Consider the following 9,705-nt stretch of genomic DNA (forward strand, 5'->3'; position numbering starts at 1 on the left):
TCTCATCACTATCTAGTCTGGAAGTACAATTGACACATTGTTTTCTTAGAAATATAAATCTTTCTAAACTTATTTTCCTATTTTCTAATAATTTGGACGCTATTTTCCACTTTGCATTTCAAGGTGACATATTCACTTATTATCAATTCTGATCATTATATTTACTAAACAAAATATTTTTTAATGTATTTCTGAACAATTTTGAAAGGGGAACCTTATGCATATTGGGTAAATGTGAAAAACCCTACACTACAGGTACCTCATGAATGCAACACCATCCAATATGCATGGTAGAAGGGAAATTTACTTTTGATATTCTGCAATATGATTTTTTGTTAGCTGTTTCATTGAGAAATGCAACAGTAGATAGTTATCAAAATATAAATTATTGAATTCAAAATGTTTAGGTAACAAAATATGTTTCTGACAAAATTCGAACAGGGGACCTTTCACATGTGAGGCAAACATGAAATCACTACACTACAGAAACTACATGAAAAATCTGCGACCACCATCCAATAAAAATTATCTTTGACATACAGTATGGCATGCTGAAATAAACTTTTAATCTGATTGCATTTTTACTGATCATTTCAACAAAAAATCCATTGTTTTAAAAATTCTAAAAATTAAAGATTGTTTCTGCACAGTTTCAAACTGGGTACCGTTCGCATGTTAGGCAAACATGATAACCACTACACTACAGAAACTGACTCTTGGGGTTCTCATCACTGTCTAGTCTGGAAGTACAATTGACAAATGGTTTTCTTAGAAATATAATTTTTTTCTAAACTTATTTTCCTATTTTCTAATAATTTTGACGCTATTTTCCACTTTGCATTTCAAGAGGACACATTCACTTATTTTAAATTCTGATCATTGTATTTACTAAAAAAAATAGTTTTTTTAATGTATTTCTGAACAATTTTGAAGGGGGAACCTTATGAATATTGGGTAAATGTGAATAACCCTACACTACAGGTACCTCATGAATGCAACACCTTCCAATATGCATGGTAGAAGGGAAATTGACTTTTGATATTCTGCAATATGATTTTTTGCTTGCTTTTTCATTGAGCAATGCAACAGTAGATAGTTATCAAAATATAAATTATTGAATTCAAAATGTTTAGGTAACAAAATATGTTTCTGACAAAATACGAACAGGGGACCTTTCACGTGTGAGGCAAACATGAAACCACTACACCAGGCCTGGCCAACCTGTGGCTCTCCAGCTGTTGTAAAACTACAAGTCCCATCATGCCTTGCCACAGTTTTGCTATTAGGGAATGCTAAAACTGTGGCAGAGAATGCTGGGATGTGTAGTTTCACAACATCTGGAGAGCCACAGGTTGGCCAGGCCTGCACTACACTACAGAAACTGCATGAAATATCTGTGACCACCATCCAATAAAAATTATCTTTGACATACAGTATGGCATGCTGAAATAAACTTTTTATCTGATTGCATTTTTACTGAGCATTTCAACAAAAATGCCATTGTCTTAAAATTCTAAAACTAAAAGATTGTTTCTGCCCAGTTTCAAACTGGGGACCTTTCGCGTGTCACGCGAACATGATAACCACTACACTACAGAAACTGACTCTTGGGGTTCTCATCACTGTCAAGTCTGGAAGTACAATTGACACATGGTTTTCTTAGAAATAAAAAAAAATTCTAAACTTATTTTCCTATTTTCTAATAATTTTGACACTATTTTCCACTTTGCATTTCAAGAGGACACATTCACTTATTATCAATTCTGATCATTGTATTTACTAAACAAAATATTTTTTTAATGTATTTCTGAACAATTTTGAAGGGGGACCTTATGCATATTGGGTAAATGTGAATAACCCTACACTACAGGTACCTCATGAATGCAACACCATCCTGTTATGATTCCCAGCACTCCTGACCAGAGGAGATCTTATGACAATGACCAGAGCGCTGGAATGGAATGCTGGTAACAGGAGCAGGAAAGACTAGTTGCCCCTGGTGCCCTAACTCTATTGTCTCACTCGTGCTATCGGAAATCCCTTGCGAGACTATGGTTTCTTGAGCCCTTGGCAGCCACGTTTGAAGGGCGGATTATGTCTGCCCAACTCCGGTGCCCCCCGGTCTTAATGAGAGACAAAGGGAAATCCGAGGTAGGATGATAACAAGAGGAACTCTGACTGACAACAGGCCAGGGGCAACAAGCTAACTAGCAAAGACCTGAAGTATGTGCGGAAAAACCGCCAGAGAAAAGGACAACCAAAAATCCACTTGTCCAATACTCCTACCCAGCACGGCCGGATACCAGAGTGGACCTGTGGAAGCGGAACCCTTCGCAAAATGCTCCAAAACACAAATAATAAATGGTAAAGCGGCCAAGCCGCAACACACGGCAAAGCCGCGACTCACGAACACCACTGGATGTTAAATGGTGATCAGTCAGGACTCCAGGAACAAGATGACAACTTCCGAGTACAGGACTACTGGAGACTGGAACGACCGGATACAGCAAGACTGGAAACAGACTCTCAGCAAACAAGGACAGCATGCAGGAAGCTATTACCGGCGTCTGTGAGAAGCCCTGAGAGTGCATATAAACAGGAGTCCTCCAATCAGCTGCTGACAGGGCTGATTACATAAATGCCGTGCAGCTGCCTTGCTGCACGGCCAGGAAACAGGTGCACAATCATTTTAACTGGACCCAGCAACGGGGAACGCGGTCCGCCAGTGGCGTCCCCGTTGCTAGGGTCCGTGCGGCTCAGTGCGCCCGGCGTCTAGCGTTGCCAGGGAGCCGGGCGGCTGTACGCGTATGGCGTCCCTGGTTGCTAGGCGCCGGGCCGCACCGACGAGCGGACCCCGGCGCCTAACAGTACCCCCCCCTTGAGGAGGGGTCAAGGAACCCCTAAAGCCAGGCTTCCGAGGAAATTCCCGAAAAAATGCCCTCCTGAGCCTCGGGGCATGAAGATCCTTATCCAGGACCCAAGACCTTTCCTCTGGACCATAGCCTCTCCAGTGAACCAGAAAATAAAGCCTGCCCCGGGACAATTTGGAATCGAGAACCTTCTCCACCAGGAACTCCTGTTGTCCCTGTACATCCACTGGAGATCTTCCCTGAGAGATCTTCCGAGGAAATCTACTGGAAGAAACGTATGGTTTCAACAGGGAGCAATGAAACGTATTTCCAATCCGGAGAGATCTTGGTAAACGTAACCGGAAAGCAACTGGGTTGACTTTTTTAATAATATGAAATGGTCCAATAAATTTGGGTCCCAATCTAGCCGAGGATTGTCGAAGTCTAATGTTACGAGTCGACAACCATACCCTATCTCCCACCTTAAAAGTGCAAGGACGTCGGAGCCTGTCAGAAATTTTTTTCTCTTGAAAGGCCGCTTTTCTGAGAGCAAGGTGCACTTTTTTCCAAATGGCTCTGAGATGGGAGGTTAAGGTTAGCGAGGAAACTGAGGAATATTGAAAAAAAGCATTAGCTCTGGGGTGAAAACCAAAAACTGAAAAGAATGGAGACACATTAGTGGAGGAATGACAAGAATTATTGTAAGCAAACTCCGCCAATAGAAGAAACTCGGACCAATCATTCTGGAGTTTGGCTGAGTACAAACGCAAATACTGTTTCAATGATTGGTTAACTCGCTCGGTTTGCCCGTTGGATTGGGGGTGGTAACCGGATGTTAATGACAATTTTATCTTTAATGAAGCACAAAAACACTTCCAGAATTGTGCAATGAATTGTGGACCCCGATCAGAAACAATATCAGTGGGCAACCCATGAAGTCTGAAAACAAGGCGGAGAAACAAAACTGCCAATCCTTGGGCAGATGGCAGTCGGGGAAGAGCAATGAAATGAGCCATCTTGCTAAAACGGTCCACTACCACCCATATGACTCGGAATCCGGCTGAAAGGGGAAGGTCTACCACAAAATCCATGGAAATATGAGACCATGGCCTGAGGGGGACATTTAAGGGCATAAGTTGCCCGATAGGCAAGGAACGGGGAACCTTATGCTGTGCACAAACCTGACATGAAAAAACAAACTCCTTAACGTCTTTAGAAAGACCAGGCCACCATACTGAGCGGGAGAATAACTCCAAAGTCTTAGAGATCCCCGGATGCCCGGAAACTTTGTTATCATGGAACTCAGTCAAAACAGTAGCTCTCAAAAACTCAGGGACGTAAAGACGACCAGCAGGAGTATTTCCAGGAGCTTGGTGTTGAAGCTGTTTTAACTGGGTAAATAAATCTTGTGTGAGGCCTGCCCAAATGACTGAAGATGGAAGTATGGGAGTAACAGGACTGTTATTGTGAACCGGAAGAAAACTGCGTGACAGGGCATCCGCCTTGATATTCTTGGAACCTGGCCTGAAAGTGATAATAAATTTGAAACGAGTAAAGAATAAAGCCCAACGAGCCTGCCGGGCATTCAGCCGCTGATTCGATGTATTGCAGGTTTTTATGGCCTGTCAATACTGAAATAGTATGTGTTGCTCCCTCCAGCCAATGTCTCCACTCCTTGAAAGCCCATTTTATTGCCAGTAACTCCCGGTTACCAACGTCATAGTTGGATTCAGCGGAGGAGAATTTCCTGGACATAAAGGCACAAGGATGTAGTTCCAGAGACTCCGGATCCTTTTGAGATAGGATAGCCCCCACTCCAACCTCCGAGGCATCAACCTCCACAACGAAGGGCAATTCTGGATTGGGATGTCTGAGGACTGGAGCCGAGACAAAAGCTTGTTTCAGGGCCCGAAAGGACAACTCAGCTTCACGCGACCAGTTGGTAGGATCCGCTCCTTTCTTTGTCAGAGCCACAATGGGAGCAACCAGGTCGGAAAAAGAATGAATGAAACTCCTATAATAATTCGCAAACCCTAAAAAGCGCTGAATTGCTTTTAAATTGGTGGGTTGCGCCCAACTAAGGATGGCCTGGAGCTTCTTAGGTTCCATGAAAAATCCCCGAGGGGAAATAATGTACCCTAAAAAAGATACCTCCGTGACATGAAACTCACATTTCTCCAGCTTGGCATATAGATGATTCTCACGTAACTTTTGAAGAACCTGACGCACCTGGGTAACATGTTGTTCAATTGAGTCAGAATAAATCAGGATGTCGTCTAAGTAAACGACCACGAATTTCCCTAGGAAGTCACGGAGCACATCATTAATGAGGTCCTGGAAAACTGCTGGAGCGTTAGACAAGCCGAACGGCATCACCAGGTACTCGTAGTGACCCGACTGAGTACTGAAGGCCGTCTTCCACTCATCTCCAGACTTGATTCGGATGAGATTATACGCTTCTCTTAGGTCAATTTTAGAAAAAATCACAGCCGAACGCAGCTGATCAAAGAGGACAGAAATCAGCGGCAGAGGATAAGTATTTTTTACTGAGATTTTATTCAGGGCTCTAAAGTCAATGCAAGGTCTAAGCGAGCCATCCTTTTTCTCCACAAAGAAGAAGCCTGCACTTAAAGGAGATTTTGATGGCCTAATAAATCCTTTCCCTAGGCTCTCCTTAACATAATCATTCATGGCCGCAGTTTCTGGCCCGGATAAAGCATATAACCTTCCCTTTGGCAATGCGGCACCAGGAATTAGCTCAATAGCACAATCATAAGGCCGATGTGGAGGCAGAATGTCTGCATTGCCCTTGGAGAACACATCAGCAAACTCTTGGTATTCCACGGGAATGAGTTCAGGAATGGCAGCTGCTATTCTGACTGGAAACGTAATACATTCCTTATCACAGAAGGTACCCCATGGTGAAATCTCCCCCGACCGCCAATCAATGGTGGGATTATGAAAGGCCAGCCAAGGGTGACCCAGAACCACTGGAACTGCTGGGCAATGGGTAAGGAAGAACTCGATTTTTTCAGAATGAAGAGCTCCTACCGTAAGTAGTACAGGGGGTGTACAGAGGGAAATAACCCCATTGGACAGTGGACTCCCATCTAAGCCATGCATGGTGACACACCTACCCAAAGATAACTGAGGAATGCCTAAGGCCTTAGGCCAAGTTAAATCCATAAAGTTTCCTGCCGCTCCACTGTCAACAAAAGCCGACACCGAAGAACTGAGGCTGCCAAAGGAAACTTTAGCTGGGACTAAAAGGGAGTTATTCGAGGAGATAAGCTGCAGACCTAGGTGAACCCACTCACAATTCACCTGGTCGAGGCGTTTCCCGACTTGTTCGGACAATTACGAGCAAAATGTCCCTTACCCCCACAGTACAAATAAAGACCAGAGTTTTGCCTTCTGGCTCTTTCTTCAGGAGACAGCCGGGAGAGACCCATCTGCATGGGCTCCTCTACGTCCTCAGGAATGGAATATACACATGGAGTTGACCTGAAAGGTGCTCCTTTTTCAGCCCTCCGCTCTCTGAGACGACGATCAATCTTAATAGAAAGCTCCATGAGTTTATCGAGAGTCTCAGGAGCGGGATACTGAAGGAGACTGTCTTTTATAGACTCTGATAAGCCAAGGCGAAACTGACTGCGCAGGGCTGGGTCATTCCAGCCACAGTCGTTCGACCAACGGCGAAACTCCGTACAATAAACCTCTGCAGGATTCCTACCCTATCTGAGAGCGCGCAACCGACCTTCAGCGGATGCCTCTCCATCAGGGTCATCATACAATAGCCCTAAAGACCCAAAAAAGGCGTCTACTGACAACAAGGCCGGATCCTCTGCTTTTAAACCAAATGCCCAGGTCTGAGGATCCCCCTGGAGCAAAGAAATAATAATCCCAACCCGCTGAGATTCAGTACCCGAGGAGATCGGTCTTAAACGAAAATAAAGTTTACAGGATTCTTTAAAATTAAAAAACTCTTTCCTATCACCAGAAAAACGGTCAGGCAAATGCATCTTTGGTTCAGGGACTACCTTCGGGGAAGTTCGCAAAAGATCTTCCTGTGACTTCACCCGAAGGGAAAGATCCTGAACCATCTGAGTAAGTTCTTGAATCTGGCTTCTAAGAGCTGACCTGGATTTGGCCCTAAACCTGTTGGACTCATGAGGCCGATAAACTCTTACAAAACTGAATGAGAAAAAAATTAAACCCCGTTTAATTTTAAGTTTTGGTATGGCCGGTAATAATGTTATGATTCCCAGCACTCCTGACCAGAGGAGATCTTATGACAATGACCAGAGCGCTGGAATGGAATGCTGGTAACGGGAGCAGGAAAGACTAGTTGCCCCTGGCGCCCTAACTCTATTGTCTCACCCGTGCTATCGGAAATCCCTTGCGAGACTATGGTTTCTTGAGCCCTTGGCAGCCACGTTTGAAGGGCGGATTATGTCTGCCCAACTCCGGTGCCCCCCGGTCTTAATGAGAGACAAAGGGAAATCTGAGGCAGGATGATAACAAGAGGACCTCTGACTGACAACAGGCCAGGGGAAACAAGCTAACTAGCAAAGACCAGAAGTATGTGCGGAAAAACCGCCAGGGAAAAGGACAACCAAAAATCCACTTGTCCAATACTCCTACCCAGCACCGCCGGATACCAGAGTGGACCTGTGGAAGCGGAACCCTCCGCAAAATGCTACAAAACACAAATAATAAATGGTAAAGCGGCCAAGCCGCAACACACGGCAAAGCAGCGACTCACGAACACCACTGGATGTTAAACGGTGATCAGTCAGGACTCCAGGAACAAGATGACAACTTCCGAGTACAGGACTACTGGAGACTGGAACGACCGGATACAGCAAGACTGGAAACAGACTCTCAGCAAACAAGGACAGCATGCAGGAAGCTATTACCGGCGTCTGTGAGAAGCCCTGAGAGTGCATATAAACAGGAGTCCTCCAATCAGCTGCTGACAGGGCTGATTACATAAATGCCGTGCAGCTGCCTTGCTGCACGGCCAGGAAACAGGTGCACAATCATTTTAACTGGACCCAGCAACGGAGAACGCGGTCCGCCAGTGGCGTCCCCGTTGCTAGGGTCCGTGCGGCTCAGTGCGCCCGGCGTCTAGCAATGCCAGGGAGCCGGCGGCTGTACGCGTACGGCGTCCCTGGTTACTAGGCGCCGGGCCACACCGACGAGCGGACCCCGGCACCTAACACATCCAATATGCATGGTAGATGGAAAATTGACTTTTGATGTTCTGCAATATGATTTTTTGCTAGCTGTTTCATTGAGCAATGCAACAGTAGATATTATCAAAATATAAATTATTGAATTCAAAATGTTTAGGTAACAAAATATGTTTCTGAGCAAATTCGTACAGGGGACCTTTCACGTGTGAGGCAAACATGAAAACACTACACTACAGAAACTACATGAAAAATCTGCGACCACCATCCAATAAAAATTATCTTTGACATACAGTATGGCATGCTGAAATAAACTTTTCATCTGATTGCATTTTTACTGATCATTTCAACAAAAAATTCATTGTTTTAAAAATTCTAAAAATGAAAGATTGTTTCTGCACAGTTTCGAACTGTAGACTTTTCGCATGTTAGGCAAACATGAAAACCACTACACTACAGAAACTGACTCTTGGGGTACTCATCACTATCTAGTCTGGAAGTACAATTGACAAATGGTTTTCTTAGAAATATAATTTTTTCTAAACTTATTTTCCTATTTTCTAATAATTTTGACGCTATTTTCCACTTTGCATTTCAAGAGGACACATTCACTTATTATCAATTCTGATCATTGTATTTACTAAAAAAAATAGTTTTTTTAATGTATTTCTGAACAATTTTGAAGGGGGAACCTTATGAATATTGGGTAAATGTGAATAACCCTACACTACAGGTACCTCATGAATGCAACACCTTCCAATATGCATGGTAGAAGGGAAATTGACTTTTGATATTCTGCAATATGATTTTTTTGCTTGCTTTTTCATTGAGCAATGCAACAGTAGATAGTTATCAAAATATAAATTATTGAATTCAAAATGTTCATGTAACAAAATATGTTTCTGACAAAATTCGAACAGGGGACCTTTCACGTGTGAGGCAAACATGAAACCACTACACTACAGAAACTGCATGAAATATCTGTGACCACCATCCAATAAAAATTATCTTTGACATACAGTATGGCATGCTGAAATAAACTTTTCATCTGATTGCATTTTTACTGAGCATTTCAACTAAAATGCCATTGTCTTAAAATTCTAAAACTAAAAGATTATTTCTGCCCAGTTTCAAACTGGGGACCTTTCGCGTGTCACGCGAACATGATAACCACTACACTACAGAAACTGACTCTTGGGGTTCTCATCACTGTCAAGTCAGGAAGTACAATTGACACATGGTTTTCTTAGAAATAAAAAAAAATTCTAAACTTATTTTCCTATTTTCTAATAATTTTGACACTATTTTCCACTTTGCATTTCAAGAGGACACATTCACTTATTATCAATTCTGATCATTGTATTTACTAAACAAAATATTTTTTTAATGTATTTCTGAACAATTTTGAAGGGGGACCTTATGCATATTGGGTAAATGTGAATAACCCTACACTACAGGTACCTCATGAATGCAACACCATCCAATATGCATGGTAGATGGAAAATTGACTTTTGATATTCTGCAATATGATTTTTTGCTAGCTGTTTCATTGAGCAATGCAACAGTAGATAGTTATCAAAATATAAATTATTGAATTCAAAATGTTTAGGTAACAAAATATGTTTCTGAGCAAATTCGTACAGGGGACCTTTCACGTGTGA

The 9,705-nt window shown here is 42.9% G+C and overlaps 2 non-coding genes across 2 annotated transcripts; both read right to left on the bottom strand.

Moving 5' to 3' along the window:
* Positions 1–1,528: 1,528 nt before the first annotated feature.
* On the bottom strand, positions 1,529–1,601 carry TRNAV-GAC (transfer RNA valine (anticodon GAC)). Its single transcript has one exon. It is a non-coding gene; the product is annotated as a tRNA-Val (tRNA).
* A 7,558-nt stretch (positions 1,602–9,159) lies between these two features.
* Positions 9,160–9,232, bottom strand: TRNAV-GAC (transfer RNA valine (anticodon GAC)). Its single transcript has one exon. It is a non-coding gene; the product is annotated as a tRNA-Val (tRNA).
* Between the last annotated feature and the right edge of the window lie 473 nt (positions 9,233–9,705).

This window comes from Pseudophryne corroboree, chromosome 4, assembly GCF_028390025.1.
Source record: "Pseudophryne corroboree isolate aPseCor3 chromosome 4, aPseCor3.hap2, whole genome shotgun sequence".
Lineage (NCBI taxonomy): Eukaryota > Metazoa > Chordata > Amphibia > Anura > Myobatrachidae > Pseudophryne > Pseudophryne corroboree.